Genomic DNA, 16,650 nt, shown 5'->3' on the forward strand with positions numbered 1-16,650 from the left:
GAGAGAACACTTAGCTTTCAGTCACTGATCAAAACAGCTTGTAAATATTTTAGATCAAATTGACCATCTTGAAAGCAAAAGGTGGAGAGTAGCCTACTCAGCTCAGCAACTTCTTTAGCAGCTGAGGCATACCTCTTGCAAAGTTATATCCTCTGAAGCACAGGATAAAATTAAACTTTTACTATGCACACTCTATGTGAGTATACATGATTAAAAGTGATGGGCTGTTTGTTTCCTGTCTGCTTTTTCTTTTCTTTTTTTTTTTTTTTTTTTAATAAGTCTATCTCTTCATTTCCATTGCTTTCATTTGCCAAAACTACCAGAATTGAAATTGAAATGTTTAGTTTTAGAATCACAGAAACACATATTTTTTTCCCCCATATTAAGTTTTTATTTATATATATATAATCTTCACTTATCTGACTGGATTTTTCTTTTCGGTTTTCAAGTTCAGCCAACTAACCAGAAAATTAGTTATTTAAAAAGATCACATTCCTTATTTTTTTGCTCCTTCTACTGTAGAACTTCTCAGTGTCCTTATGTAGTTGGGCTTGTATAAAAATTCCCTAACTCAATTCCTCAATTCATGATAAAAAAAAAAAAAAGGAAAGGAAAAGATACGTCAAACAGTGCTCTTGTTCACTTTTCAACAACATAGTAAATGGATCAAGTGATTTGAATAATGTTTGTCTCCAAGGTCTTCCAAATGAATTATTACTGTGGCTAAAACCGCATGATTGGTAAAAAGCTGAACAATTGTGGGAATGAACACAACTTCTACATGCTGTTCAGATAGATGAATATTTCAGACAATTGGGATATCAGCTGATAACCTAGTTCATCAATGCGTTAAATCTCTGCACTTATTTAACTTAAGCTTTCTCAATTAACTCCCCAGTATGCAAGGGGTTTTTGAAACATTCAGACAGAATTTCTTCACCTGTGAAAAGAATACATAAAGCACCAAGCTAAGAGAGCTCATTGAGCAAATCCTGAGTCAGATGAGGATGGTCAAAACCATCCATGTCAAAGTCAGTGCCTGTCCTATCTTATATTTAGGCCTTCCACCTCATATCACCTCTGTTACACTTCAGTCACTCCAGTCTTCGGTAGTGGTATTTGTCTTCTGCTGTGGTCCATCTGTTAGCAAAAGCATGATGATTATTGGTGGTATAATTTTAAACTTCCATTACAATTATTACTATACTATTTTGAATTCATGAATGAAAACTTGTAGAGATGTGCTTGAAATTGTGTTCAATTTCTTTCTTAAAACAAAGTTTTTTCTTTTTATTTGAACAGAAGTTTATACTGTTGATTACAGTTTTAGATGAGATCATGGAACATAATGTTTTTGGAATTGATACTTCTGTAGTATGAGGAAAGATGGTTATCATTGTAAATTAAATCTGTCACCACCTGAGTGTAAATATGTAGTAAATACTAAAACTGATGGCTTAGATATAATTCATTTATTCTACCAAGTATACAGAACCTTCATGTAAGTAGTATTTTGCAGATCCATAAGCAGCTGCTAAGTCTGATGCTCAACAGTAAAGTCAATATAAACTTGTATCTTCATTACAGGTAAAAAAGTTGGTCTTAATTCTTTTTTCCTAGCAAAGCTGAATGGACTTCAGCTAGTTACTCTCATATGATACTTCCACTATGTGCAAGAAAGATTCTGAGATTAAAGGGGTAGGTCTGACATTCCCTTATACTTCTGTGTATGAAAGGAAAACCTGAAGGGCAGCTTCATCTCTTGCCTTTCAAAACTAAGATATGCTCCCCAGGGAATAAAATAAACAAGTTGGAAAATTATAGAAAAGGAAATTACCCCCACCATTAAAATAAATAAATAAATAAATAAATAAATAATCTATCACTGCTGAGTTTTGCCATGTAAATTTTGATAGTAGTCATAACTAAAAGTAGAGATGAGGCATCTACTTGACAAACTCTATGTATAATAAGACAGTTGCTCTTCAGTTCTTCAATATTATGTCAAATTCCTTGTTGTAAGATTTCCTCATTTGTTCTTATTGCAACAGCTTTTCACACGACTCATCATATCTCAAGTATATTATTCCAAACACTAAAGTGAACTTAAACACACTTATAAACAAAAAGTTAAACCCTTTATTTAGTGAGGAAAAGAAGCATATGGAACTATACTTATGAAATGGCATACTTTTGAAGTGCCATTTTTAACTTGACCAAGAAGATATTTTAGCATTCTGCTATTTCCATTTTTTTTTGAGTCATGAGTAAAATTATAACTTTGATCCCTCAGTTGTCCATCTAGATTAGTTCCAGGATGCAAGTGACTTCCATAATTTCAGTGAATTACTGTGTACGGCAAATGGTAGTACTGCATTAACACATTTTAGACTAAATGTGGTGTTTATAACAAAGAGTTATTTCAGAGGAACACAGAAAAGATAGGTTCATTTTGCATAATAAACCACATCATTTTCCAGGGAAAGTAGATATATCAGGTGGTAATTTGACCCAGGATCTTGCCTAGCATCATGGGAATCTTTCTGATTTAATGAAAAATAGCAATGATTTAAGTATTGTCAGTACAAGTTAGTCTATGTGACATTACAAAGTAAAAAAGGCAGTGAAAATAAGCAACATAGAGTCTACAGAATTGATGTTAAGGTAAAATTACATGAAAAAGTACTCATATGATAGAAAATCACCTTTCTCTGCAGGAGAGACATCCAATAAAGGAGAGATTTATGAACATAAGACATAAGCACAAATGTTCCCTCTGAGTTCCAGACTGCAAAAGGTCTGTTTGACTTGTTGGTATTAAAACCACGAAGATACTATATAAAATGTGAACAGTGGCAGCAGAAACAGCAGAAGATAACCATTGTTTATGAGTCCATGACTAGTCTGGCTTGTTTCCTAGGTGCCTAAAATGTGATGTCACCAAACAGTCAGAAGGACTCTATTAAGCACTTCATTATTTGCTTCTTATTGAATAATCTGCCATTTCTTTAAATTTATCTGCACATCTCTGTGTCCACATTTTTGTGTAGCAACTTAGAGAATTTAAACGTGTTTGGAAATAGGAGATCTAAATTGCTAGTCATTTTTGTCTAGTGATTAGTCTAACTAGGTGAACAGAAGTATTTTTGCATCACAGGAGTTTTCTACGACAGCCAACTTTACCTTTCATCTGTCTAGTTTCTTCCTTCCCTCCCAGCACAGTTCCTCCACTAACTTACACAGGCTAGACACTTTACAGTGTACTGTCAGGAAAACTGTGCACCTGTTGTCATGCCATGTCTGAAATGCTTAAATGATTCATTACTCTTCTTTTCCCTTTCATAAAAGTGAATAAATTACATATTCACTGACAAAAATTTTAACAAAGTAAGTTTTAAATTAGAAATTAATTCAGGAATATCTTGGGACATTGGGATACATGTTATTTCTATGTATGTGAGGGTTTTTCTTTAACAATGGAAAGGCAGGTTGTACAGAGTTAAGTTTGCATTCCTCTGAGGATCCCTGTGTATACGCTCACTCATCTCTTGAGCTGCCAGACTAACTAATTTTGTCTTGATGCAATAGCATGCACTGCACATATGACAGGAAATTTGTTTTATAACTTATTTTGTATTTTTATTTCCAAATCTATATTATCTTCATAACCATGTTTATTTTTGTCTTTTTAATGTAGCAGTTGTAACAGCATGAACTTTGGCACATGAAACTTGCACATGGAAGCACGTTATCTCCATGTCTAAATTCAATTAAATGACGTTGCTTTTTAACAGTGAAAAATAGATGCCAGGAAGAATATCCTCACATCCCTATAAATTTTAAGTGTGTAAGTAAGATACCCAGTACTTTGGTTTATGTTTGGAATTAAATATAAAATATTTAGAGAGTCAGAAGCACCTCAGAACAACCAATATGCTGACTGGTTTTGTGCCTAGAGCTACTTAGAAGGAATAACCTTACGATGACTGTTTTCTTAAAACTTAAAACTGCATGTTTTTAGCTCTTTCTTGGAATTCCAGAAAGACTTTTTCTTCTTCTTTCTTCAAGCCCAACACTGAAGATATGTCAGAGAAAAATTGAGATTATTTATTTATTTCAAAATGGTGACCATTTTTCCAGGAGGTGGGAGGTGAGCTGTTCTTCCCACTTTTGGAGGTATATAATACCTTCACTGTGTGCCAAAGGAGTGGTCTAACCACCAAGTTATAATTTATTCTGTAACTGGGATGGTGGACAAACATTTCCAGACATTCAAAACCTACTGCTGAAGTCATTTTGTAGAAAGGAACTCAAGCTTAACTCGGATACAGAAAGACAAAGGAAAGAAAAAGAGAAAGAGAGAGAAAGTATTTAATAAAAACATCATAAGCAATCCTGAGAGCAAAGCCAAGTGTCAAAATGTTTTATTTTTGTATTGATGTTTAACCTCTAAATGCTCTCCTATCACTTCTTTCACCTTTTCTCTGCCCTTTCTCTTACCATTACAACTACTAAAGTACTAAATAAAAAGTTGTGGTTTTGACCTTTATAAAAAAGAAGTAACTACCACCTGTTATGTAGTGCAGTGTATTTTTTCAGAGTATATCTATTAAATCTGGGTAAATCTTCCAGGAAGTCAGAGAAATACTTACCACCACTGAGAGGAATTAATTTCTTATGTACGTCTCTGGGCAAGGTGCAAGGAATGGTGACAGGTACCAGGGGGATGTAAAAATCAGGGAAGGAGACCCTTCATACTTTCAGGACACGTGGCAGCTGAGAAGACAAGATATGGAGAATGGTTTGACTGCTTAAATTCTGTCTAAATCTGATTTCCTGCTGTATTACTGTGGGAGATAATTGGAATTAGTGAACCATTTCTTTATTGTAACCTGTTAAATTATTCCGTGTGGACAACTGTAATATGGTAAAATCTTAGACCTCCATAGTCTATTGAAACCTATTATAAATATGACTCATGGCAGAACAGGAGAGTGGCAAAAAATTTGAACAAATTAGAAGCAGAAATCCTACTCCCCAAGCCATCATGCACTCTTCTTTCTGCCTTACTCACAAATTATGAAATTCAAGGATCTATTTTCTCTATCTGCAGAATTTTGAAATCTCTAACTTTTTAAGTTTCAATATCATCATCAGTCTGTACCTGAGCTGAAGGGGAAGTGTCAAGAGAAATCTGCATCTGTTTGTCAGTCTGATGTTATGCATTTTGAGTCTTTATTTGAGTCTCTATACATTTTCTTTTTACAGTAGCTTGTGTGTGTCTGTCTGTCTGTATGTGTATGTATGTATGTATATATAGATGTCTTTTACATGCAAGTTTCTTTTGAAGGATATGATAAAAGACTAAATGTGATGTAGATGAGTGTAGAATTCTACCTAGAGGCTGTAGCATTAGTGAAGAAATAAAAGTACATGTCAAAAAGGAAAAGAGGGAAACTCAGACAGTGATCATCTGATCTTATCACCTGCAGGATTAGAAACTGTTCTCACAGCCAGGAAGGTTTCTTTGAATCCTGTGTTCCTAAATAGCTTAACATCATCCAAAATGGTATGAGAAGAGGAAAACAAAAAGGGCTGTTCTGGAGGCTTCAACACTGTTGCAAGCTTAATAATGGCTTTGTCATCAAAACTTTGAATTATGGTAAGCAATGAAGCATCAGGAAGAAAAATAAAGAAATGATAAAGTGTCCTTCAGACATCATCTTACCTTAATTTTTTTGCCTTTGTGATAAAAATGAGTTATTCAAAATATATGTGTGTCCAAATGAAATATAAAATATTACAGCATGCTCTGAGATTATTCACTGCTTTGAAGGCATAGGGTTCCATCAGTGCTGGTCACTTTTTAAGTACCACCTTTTCAGAGCACAAGAATGCACAATTCCAAAATGTCAGAAGTCAAACAAGTGGGGTAGAAAGTTGGCTTGGATGAGCAGGGATCTTCTTCTAGAGCTTAGGTTCAAAAAGAAGGTGTATGGCCATTGGAAGTGAGGTCGGGCAACGTCAGAGGACTACAGAGATGTTGTTCACCACTGCAGGGAGAAAAACTGTGCATCCAAAGCTCAATTACAGTTGAAGCTGGTCAGTAGTGCTGGGGACAATAAACTATGTTGCCAGAAAAGGGAGGACCAGAGGTAACATTGGTCCATTATTTGATAAGCATGGTCACATCACAAAAAGAGATTTATACAAAGCAGAGATGTTTAATTCTTCACCTCTTCTTCACCTTCTTCACTTCTTCACCTCTGTCTTCAACACTGATAATGGGTTCTGGGACCTCCAGAGACCTGAGTTGGAGGACCATGACTATGTTAACAAAAAATTCCCCGGCAACACCAAACTTGTGTGGGGTTTGCTGCTCCAGCTGGATGCATATAAGTCTATGGGGCCTGTTGGGACTCGTCCCAAGGTACTTGGAGAGCTGACTGATATCACTGCGAGACCTCTCTCAATTATTTTTAAATTATCTTGGGGATCTGGAGAGGTCCCAGTCAACTGGAAGCTGGCAAATATTGTTTCAATTTTCAGGAAGTGCTAGAAAGAAGACCCTGGTAATTACAGGCCTGTCAGTCTCACTTCAGTGCCTGGTAAAATTATGGAGATCATTCTGGGAGGTATTGAAAAACACCTGAAAGACAATGCAGTCATTGATCACAGCCAACACAGGTTCTTGAGGGAAATGTCCTGTTTAACAAACTTCCTTTTATGACAAGGTTACCCACCTAGTTGACCAAGAGAAGCCAGTTGATGTAATCTTAACGAATTTGAGCAAAGCTTTCAATACGGTTTCTCACAGTATCCTTCTGAATAAAATGTCCAGCACACAGATGGACAGAAACATGATGTGATGGGTGAACAACTGGCTGATGGATCGTGTTCAAAGGGTTCTAGTAAACGGGGTTACATCAGGCTGGTGGCCAGTCATTACTGGGGTTCCCCAGGGCTCCTTTTAGGGTCAGTTCTGTTTAATGTTTTCGTAAATGACTTCGATGCCTTGAAGGTACACTAAGTAAGTCTGCAAATGACACTAAATTAGGAGGATCTGTTGACTCCTTCAAGGGTGGAGAGGCCTTGCAGAGAGATCTTTACAAATTAGAGGGCTGGGCAATCACCAGCCGTGTAAGTGCCAGATTCTGCAGCTGTGATGGGGCAGCCTTGGGTATATGTACAGGATGGGGGATGAGTGGCTGGAGAGTTGCCTCACAGAAAAGAATCTGTGGGTTTTGGTTGATGGCAAATTGAATATGAGTCAAGAGTGTGTCCTGATGGGCAAAAGGGCCAACTGTACCCTGGGTGCATCAGGCACAGCACTGACAGCTGGTTGAGAGAAGGGGTTGTCCTGCTCTGCTCTGCACTGGTATGGCCTCACCTCAAATGCTGTGTTCAGTTTTGGGTACTACAATATAAGAAAGGCATAAAACTACTAGAGAGCATCTAAAGGAGTGTTAAAAAGATGGTGAAGAGTCTAGGGGACAAGATGTATAAGGAGCAGCTGAAGTCACTTGATTTGTTCAGCCCAGAGAAGAGACTGAGGGGAGGCCTCATGGCGGCCTGCAGCTCCCTCACAGGGGAGCAGAGGGGCAGGCCCTGATCTCTGCTCTCTGGTGGCAGTGACAGGACCTGAGGGAATGGCATGGAGCTGGGACAGGAGAGGGTCAGGGTGGGTGTTAGGAAAAGGTTCTGCACCCAGAGGGTGGTCAGGCACTGGAACAAGTTCCCCAGGACAGTGCTTACAGCACCAAGCCTAATGGTATTCAAGAAGCATTTGGACAATGCTCTCAGACCCATGGTTTGATTTTCGGGTGGTCCTGTGTGGAGCCAGGAGTTGGACCTGGTGATCCTTGTAAGTCCCTTGTAGCTCATGGCATTTTATGATTCTATGATTATTGATTTCTTTGTATTTGTGTGTGTGTGTATATATATATATGCTCATATATATAGCTGCCAAGCAAAGCAAGTCTGAATGTCAAATCACCTAGAACAATTAGATATAAGCCATCTTTCTCTTTCTGAAACCCAAAATAACAAGAACAGACATGTATCACTGGCTCTGTAACAGTTCAAAATCAAGGGTATTCAATTACTTGGTGACAGCTGACAATTAGATTAGATATGTCCAATAGAAAATAATAGTAAGAGAGGTTTTCATGGAAAAAGAAATGCTTAGAAGCAATTATATTTCTAATTATTTTTCCTGCATTGTTATTTTTTGCTTTTCTTAAAAGAGGGTGCTATGTGTTATGGGGAGAATCATAAGTTCATTTGTTATCTGAGATATACTTGAGCATTACTGAGAAATGGGTCTCTCTTTTCCAAGAAAAGTCAATTACAGAAAAGGTTACTTCCATTCACTCTGATGGAAACAGAGTTCTGAAAGGATCAGCTAGGTGGATGCAAGACAGCCCTAGAAGCCAAATAACATCAGAAAGAAGGCCAAGAGCTATAACATTTTGTGTTTTAAAGAAAAGTGAACAGCAGGATGTAAAATCTCTCTATGCTGTATCTCAAAGAGTGCAGTAAATATGGGCCATCTAAATCTTGACTGATATGGCTGAAGTGCAGAGATTCAAAAGGGTCTGATCTTAATAAATACATCTATTTTCAAAGAACTTTCTGAGCTGCCATCTAGATAACTGCTTCTAAGTATGAAACTGCTTTAAATCACTTCTAGTTTAAGAGTAAACACAAACAATACTTTGACAGTTTTCATGCCTTGTCAGACTTCAAATGGTTTTAGAGAGTGTCTGACAAAGCAGTCAGATAGTCACATGTGATGTTTCTGTTTCTGCTTAAATGAGAAGTGACCATATGCAGTATGGAAACACCACAGTGGCCTTATTTCCATACTAATTCACTGGCATTCTGGTATCACAGGTAAATCTTGCATATAATACTTGAGATAGAAAAACACATATAATAGTGATTTCTAAAAGGAGTCTTTTATGTGTGGATTGTATGACAAGTAGTTTTCCCTGGGTTGTCCAACATAATAACATCCAGCATCAGCCAATACAAAGTTAATACTAAACTCTCTTGAGATTTGATTTTCACATTAAAAATCCCATGGATGCTATGAGATTCAAAAAGAGAAAAGAGAAAGCTGGAATGAAGCCAGAGTTGAAGTGCCACCAATAGGTTTTACGTTCAAATTGCAATGACATTGATGCAGTAAAATACCTTAGAAATCAGTAAATTGGACAAGCCTTCAAAGCCCCAGGTCTGCTAGCTTCTGTAGACAGTACCCTGGGATAAGTGGGCTCATCAGAGGGGAGATCCAGATGATATAGAAGAGGAAAAAGGACACACTTACAGGACACACAAATACAGTGGAATTCAAGATAAGTGCCTGAATCAAGCAGACTTGCTCCTACCTTATGTGTATAAACATCTGTGAGTATCTGAGCCTTAGCTGCAGTTTAGATGAGATACCTACGGTAAGATCCAGTTTCGAAAACAGGTGGTACTTTAGTTTCTTTGCAGTGATGGTACCCTGTCTTGCTGACCAAAGCTTAGACTATTAAAGCCAGGTAGTCAGTAATGCTGGTGTTATATTACCAGCAAAATTGATACGTTGGTTCTGTAAAGTATCAAGATCACATTAAAACAGCCCCATCCAGGTGGCAAATACATGGTTATTGGATCAAGTTCAGGTAAACATAGGTACCTCATAATATATTTATGCATATTTAACTCAGCTTTCTTTTATCTTGAAGTGAAGAGCAATCCCTGACATAACATTTATCCACAAATATCACTTTCTAAGAGAGATTTTAAGACCTTTGTTAGCTAATGAAGCTGACTTTCTTACATGTTCTTTGCATATAATGGATACATTTTTTTGATGTCTAGAAGGTATTTTGGTTTTAGGGAAACATATGGACCATGGCCAACAATTAAATTTTATAAAAAATATACTTACTCTAAATGAAAATATTTCAGAACACGTTAATATCCACTCAGTTCTCCACTCTAGTTTCCTGTGCAAAACTTGACATTTAACAGTCACTGTCTCAAAAATTCTGCCCTCCTGTGGATCTCTGGGATCCATAACCCATCCACGGAGGCTGTGGAAGAAAAAACTAAAGTTCTTCCTTTCATTTGCTCTTGTAAAGCAAGATCCTTTGTTTTTCTTTAAAGTTCAGTCTGCAAAGAATTTGCAGTACTATGTACCTGTAGGTATGACTTCCTACAGTATTGGTTTACAGCACTTCTGAGTCAGCCAGAGAGAGTTTTACTGAGACAGTAGTGGGAGCATATTGAGAGTATCAACAAATGTGTTTTCCAGTTCAGATCTGTCCAAAATCCCTAACACACACACACAATATCAGCCTTCCATGGAACTCAGAGCTAGCTTATTTGTTCAATATCTACATCTTTGTGTGATACCATTCACCTGCATTTCTACTCCTAGCCAAATAATATAGCCTATGGTGTGTTTTAATCACGATGCCATTTCTCTGTTTGAAATGAACATCTGTGAACTTTGCACATCAAGGAAAACAGCAACCCCAAAGTTTATTTATTTATCAAACTATGTACTTTTTTCTGATGCATGAACAATTTCAAAGGTCTGTCTTACTAGCTGGATGGTATTATTAAAGCCACAGAACCCAAAGGCTGGGAAACCTGTTGGTGCATACTGTATTGTCATCAAGACAGCAAAAGAAATGCTGTGAAGGCATTCTATGTCTTGAAGAATCCTGCTATTGATTTTGTTAAGTATACTCAGATCAAAAGTTTGCATTTTATATGAAATATACACTTCAGCAAGAAAGTAAAACTGTATTAAAATTAAAACAAAATTCTGTTATTGAAGAGGAATGCAAAAGTACTGATGAATGCACTTTATTAAAAATAAAAAGAGCAACAGAGCTCTAATATCCAAGAAATATACTTTGCTATTGATGCAAGTATCTTAAAAATTGAAACTTCGGAAACTAAAAATAAATAAATATATAAATAGATCTGACCATATTTTTGCCCTTACACAGGCCAGGGAAAAGAAACAAATATTTCATAAAATCCATGGGTCTATTCACTATTGCTACCATCTTCCATGTGGGAGGTAATGGTTCTAAAATATCACATCTCAGTGATTTGAATAAACAAATATATTGCTTTAAATTCAAGTATAATATGAGAATATCAGTGAATTAATCAAATATAAGACGACAGGCCCCTATGACTTGACACTGATAAAATAGCAGATAAAAAAAAAAGATCACGATAAAACGCGTATTCATTTATATACATGATTAGACCATATACATTGTGTTATTGGTTGAAAATTTGTTTGCTGTAAAGGTCACTGTAAAGTGATTTTACTACTTTAATAAAAGATATATTTTTTTTTTCTAGCCAGTACTGGTGAGGCCACACCTGGAGTGCTGGGTTCCACCAGTGCTGGATTCCAGTTCTGGACTCCCCAGTACAAAAGAAATCTGGTCAGAGACTGAGTCTATCATGACTGGAGACTGTCCAATATAGGGCTACAAAGACTACTAAGAGACTGGAGCACATCTACGATACGGAAAAGCTGAGACAGCTGGGACTGCTCAGCCTGTGGAAGAGAAAGATCAGAGGATCTCATCCATGTGTACTAATACTTGAAGGGAGGATTCAGAGGAGATGGAAACAGGCCCTTTTTAGTCATGCCCAGTGACAGGACAAGATGCAATAGGTACAAAAGGAAACACAAGATTCCTTCTGAATATCAATAAACTATTTTCCACTGTGAGGATGGCTGAGCAGGCTATCTAGAGAGGTTGTGGAGTCTCCTTCCTCGGAGATGTTCAAAAGCCATCTGGACATGGGCAACTGGCTCTAGGTTGCCCTGTTTGAAGAGGGGTGGATAAGATGACCTCCGTAGGTCCCTTCCAACCCATTCTGTAATTCTGTAATGAAAATCAGGAAAAAATATGTAAAAGCATGGGTTCTTTTTTAACCTTTGTATTTTTTTTTTTTTTGTGGTTGCAGTCATTTCAGATAATATTCCCTTTCTTCTAGTTCTCTGGAATCTCTGCTCAGGTCACCTGTACTTATGGCTTTAATGTTGGCTGGAATTAGTTGCCTTCAGTATATAGGGCAAGTCCAGTCATCAGTGCAATAATGTCAGCTGCATCTGAGCTTTTAGAAACTACGGACACGTTTCCCGTTTTAGGCTGGCTGCCTGTATCCTCATTCCTTTGTGTCACTAGATCGATGTACGATACTAGAATGAAGAGCCAGGTGTTTCCATTTCACATAGTATTAAAAAAAAAATAAGTATTTTGTATTGATTACTTGGTACCTTTTTTCCCTAGAGTTCAAACAACTCTCCTGAAGTTGATATGCTATAGCATTGCAGTGAAAAGGGATTGATATTTGATTCTCGTATTAATTAAAAGAGAGAGTGTTTCCAAGTCAAAGCTTTCCCTTGCTCAGCTTTTCTTTTATTACTTCTGTTGCAGATGCTCTCTGTCTCATCCTTCTTCCCTGACTGAATCTGTCCACAGCCTGTGCAGTTTTGTTTAATGCAAGTAGTTTAATCCCTAATGTCCACATTCTACGTAAAAATCCACCAGTGATGCATTGTTTTTCTGTCTCACTTTGGGCTTCACAGTGGTAGCAATATATATAGGCAACCATTTATCATTTATGATTTTTATTTTTATACTATTTAATATGATATTAAAAACTAAACACTGTCGCAAGCAAAAAAGAACAAATGGATATTTCATTTTCTCAGCCTTACTAATGTGGTAACATAGGCCCAAAAGTTTGTCAAAATTTGCTTGACTGGAGACACATTATTGAAGGCCAAAAGTCAATGAGCATATAATCAGTAATATATACTGGGCATACACGTTAGAAACACAACGGAGCCTAAAAAGTTAAGAAAGTCCTTTTATAGTTTTGCCCTCTCTATACAGAAGATATAAGCAGCCATTTTTCCTGTCATTATTTAACTTTAGTATTTATGAATGCCATTCATAAGACAGATCAAGAACTGTTGTGAGGTAGAAGGGTACAGAAGGGACTATTTCCATATTTCTGGCTAATAGATTGTAAAAATAAGCATACATACACTCTACTGATAGCTCTGTTATGAATGTTTACTTTTAACATTTTCCAGTGATTCTAAAACATTTCAAGCAAGGTTTCAACATTTGCCAGTCTTTTAAATACTAAGGATATACATACCTGAATTAAAAATAATAATAATAATAAAAAAATCATTTTTCTCTTTTGTTTGATATAAACATAATTATATCTCCCATACCATGTTGCAACATGGTACTATCTAGAAGTCCATAGCTGGAAAATGGATATACTTATGAATTCTAGAATCTGAGCATCAATATTTAATTATTTCTCAATTTCTGTATTCCAGCAGAAACAGTGAAATTCTTCCAAACAGCTTGAATGTCCCAGTTAAGCTGAGACACACCTTTATTTCAGAAACTGAAGGGCATGTATAAAGGAATTACTAAATTATCACCAGATTATCAATAATATGCTTAGTTTAGCTTATCATATACAAGAGCCAAGAGAGTAGTGGGATGCAAATCTGTCATCAGTCTTTTTCTCGGAATGTTATACTAATACCAGCATGGTACCAAAGCAACGAAAGTGGAATACTTTCTCTTATAAGTAGTTCATAGTTAAAAAATAAAATAAAATTACATCAATGCATGCATGATTCATGCAAATAAATAATAATAAATGATAACATTGACATGTATTTAGCAGATGCCGTCACAGCTGATGATGCTGATGCCTATTCCAAGTGGGCCACATCGACAACGTAAATGCCATGTAACCGAGGAAGAAATACTTCCCATATTCGTCTGGAGATGTGCTTCAAGTATGCCATTATGAAGCCTAACTACAGTGTTGATACCTCTAGCCACTATCCCTTATTAGATTGTTCAGCAAGATTATTAGCATAGCTTTCAAAAAGCGACATCTCAGAATTATTTACATATAGCTGACAGAAAATTGCAGATCTTGAAAAAGTTATTCTTTCTGAGAATAATGCGTGGAGACATTCTAGAGCTCTCAAGATATTCATTTCATCTTTGCCTATGTTATAGAATCATAGAATCGTAGAATCATTCAGGTTGGAAAAGACCTCTAAGATCACTTAGTCCAACCTAGTACTGACAAGTCCACCACTAAACCCTCCTACTAAGTTATACATGTACACATTTCTTGAAGACCTTCAGGTCTTTAGGTTGATGAATACTTCAACCACTTCCCTGGGCAGCTTATTCCAATGCTGCACAACCTTTTCAGTAAAGAAATTTCTCTTCATGTCCAACCTAAACATCTCCTGGAGCAACTTGAGGCCATTTCCCCCCATCTTATCACTTGGTGCCTGGGAGAAAAGCCCAATTCCCACCTCACTACAACCTCCTTTAAGGTGATTTTAAAGTACAGTAAGGACTCCTTGTGCCTTCTTTTCTCCAATCTCCCATCTTCCTCAGCCACTCCTCATAAACTGCTCACTTGTTCTAGAGAACAAGTCTTAATGTCAAATATACAAATTGTATTGAGTAACTTCAGCAAGACTTTGGTTCATATTGAGATAAACAAGAGACATCTTTGGTGCAGGGATACTGACAGTAGGTGGGTAGCCTATGTGATCTTTTCTAAGACATCATAACAGATGAGAATATAAAATTTAATCCTGTTTGGATTATTCTGTATGGAAGTAAGGAAAGATCTGTAATAGATTCTCCTTCTATGATTCTTGGACTATAGTTATGATGTCATCTTCCTTTCTATCTTCTTGTATCTACGTCACAAGCATTACAAGCCTTTCTGTGACATTGGAAACTGGTTTGGCAAAAATTACAGTATGATACTCATTCTCTGTTTAATCTTCATAAAATTAACTAATGGTGTTTCAGGCTGTGGTCCAATGAATGCAATGTGACCACTGGGTTTCATCCACATGATGTAATGGTCCCCCTGCACTTAATGTCTCCTCAGGCTGGTCCACATTGTCCTAAGACAGGTTTGTATACACATAGGAGTAAATGAAACATGAGTCCTGCTTCTCAAGGCACAAGGCTGTATCATTCTCCTAAGTTAGTGAATAAACTACATCCTATGTCCTATCTGCTTTAGTATTCAAACAAACTTCCTGCTGATTGTTATTAACTTCTCAACAAACATCACATGCTTTGGTGGATGAATTTTTCCATTAGTGCCTGTAGAAATTAAGTCTTGATAAAATAATGTTATCATCTTTTCAGTACTAGATGATGAATTTAATTAATCCTTTGACAGGAAAATTTATTGAGCATTGATTGAGTCCTGAAGGTAGAGAATATCAGAACATATCTGTACCTTTCACTTTTTTTCACTTTAATGTCACCTACTATCTGTAAATCAGCTCTTTTCAACTTTTTTTTTTTTTTTTTTTGGCAGTAGATAATCTATGGCAAGTTTATCCTGGATATACAGTAAATTTTCCTTATTTAGTACAGATAATATGAAGTACTCCTTCAAAGTTGATCTTCATTTTGTGATGGATGTAGTTCATGGTTGAACCTTCCATTTATCAGCTTCCATGTTACCTCACAGACATCTGATTTTGCTGTGACTTGTTAATAGCCGGGATAAGCAGCTGGCATAAGCAGCTGGGATAAGCAAATATTATTTTTGGTGAATGCAACTAATTCAGAGCTTTTAGTCTTTTAGAATGTTTAGAATCTGGATCATCCTTCCTACTTCCACACTTACTTTTACGTCTGTTTTATTATACAAATGCTAATAACTTCAATAATAATGTAACTCTACAAGAAGACTCTGTTTTCCTGATGTGAAGGACCTGTTGTTCATCTTCCTCACTGAAGAAACATTTCACATTTGTGCATCTTCATGTAGTATATTACATTTAACCATCATTTTGCAAGACCCTTGTCCTCTCAAGAACTTGTTTTCTTCTGAGAGGTCACACTTTCTACCTCATTTGTTATCAATCCACTTGGAGTCTCTCAGTGACTTTCTAAAACTTTTTTTTTTGCTATTGTCATTGTTGTCTTGTGTCTTTGACACAAAACTATCCAACAGCCTCTTCTTCCTATTACAAACATTCTGTAGCATTTCTAGTGTTATTGGATCTACAGTGTTTCATCTTCATTTGTTTTTTTTTTGCTATGTCCAGAACTGGAACAAGACTGTTCATCTGGGCAGCTCTCAGATCCTACACTGGCACCTGGAGTTACTGAAGTTGTAAGAATTACACACACCTTCCATTATCATCTGGCCAGATGTAAACTATCTGCATCTTCACTGTTTAGTCCCACGAATGTGATATTTAAAATTCAAGACTGAAATAAAAAATGCAGGTATTGTAAAGTAGATAAAAATAATCTGCCAGCATCTTGGGAATAAGAGCAGTGGTAACAGATGTACAAATGAAAATGATACTGTGAGATACAATTTGCCTTTTGGAGAACATCTTTTTAAACCACTTGTGTGGAAAGGTCATTGCATAAACATATAGTAGACAGATAAACTGGTCTCATACAAATTTTGCTACCTCTAATGGTGCCATTTATTGTCTCAGCTCATACACTAAATTACTTAGCTGACCTTTTTAATGGATAAAAGTGGAAAGGGAGAACAGATTGTGAA

General features: G+C 36.5%; 1 long non-coding RNA gene across 1 annotated transcript in view; it reads right to left on the bottom strand.

The window, feature by feature from the left end:
• Positions 1 to 382: 382 nt before the first annotated feature.
• The window catches only part of LOC106035365 (uncharacterized), a 41,574-nt gene continuing 25,306 nt past the window's right edge, over positions 383 to 16,650 (bottom strand). Inside the window, exons 4-5 of the long non-coding RNA XR_010829800.1 lie at positions 4,653 to 4,776; positions 383 to 1,140 (exon numbers count right to left, since the gene is read on the bottom strand). This is a non-coding gene — a long non-coding RNA (uncharacterized lncRNA). The remainder of the gene's footprint in view (positions 1,141 to 4,652; positions 4,777 to 16,650) is intronic.

Source organism: Anser cygnoides, chromosome 3, assembly GCF_040182565.1.
Source record: "Anser cygnoides isolate HZ-2024a breed goose chromosome 3, Taihu_goose_T2T_genome, whole genome shotgun sequence".
Lineage (NCBI taxonomy): Eukaryota > Metazoa > Chordata > Aves > Anseriformes > Anatidae > Anser > Anser cygnoides.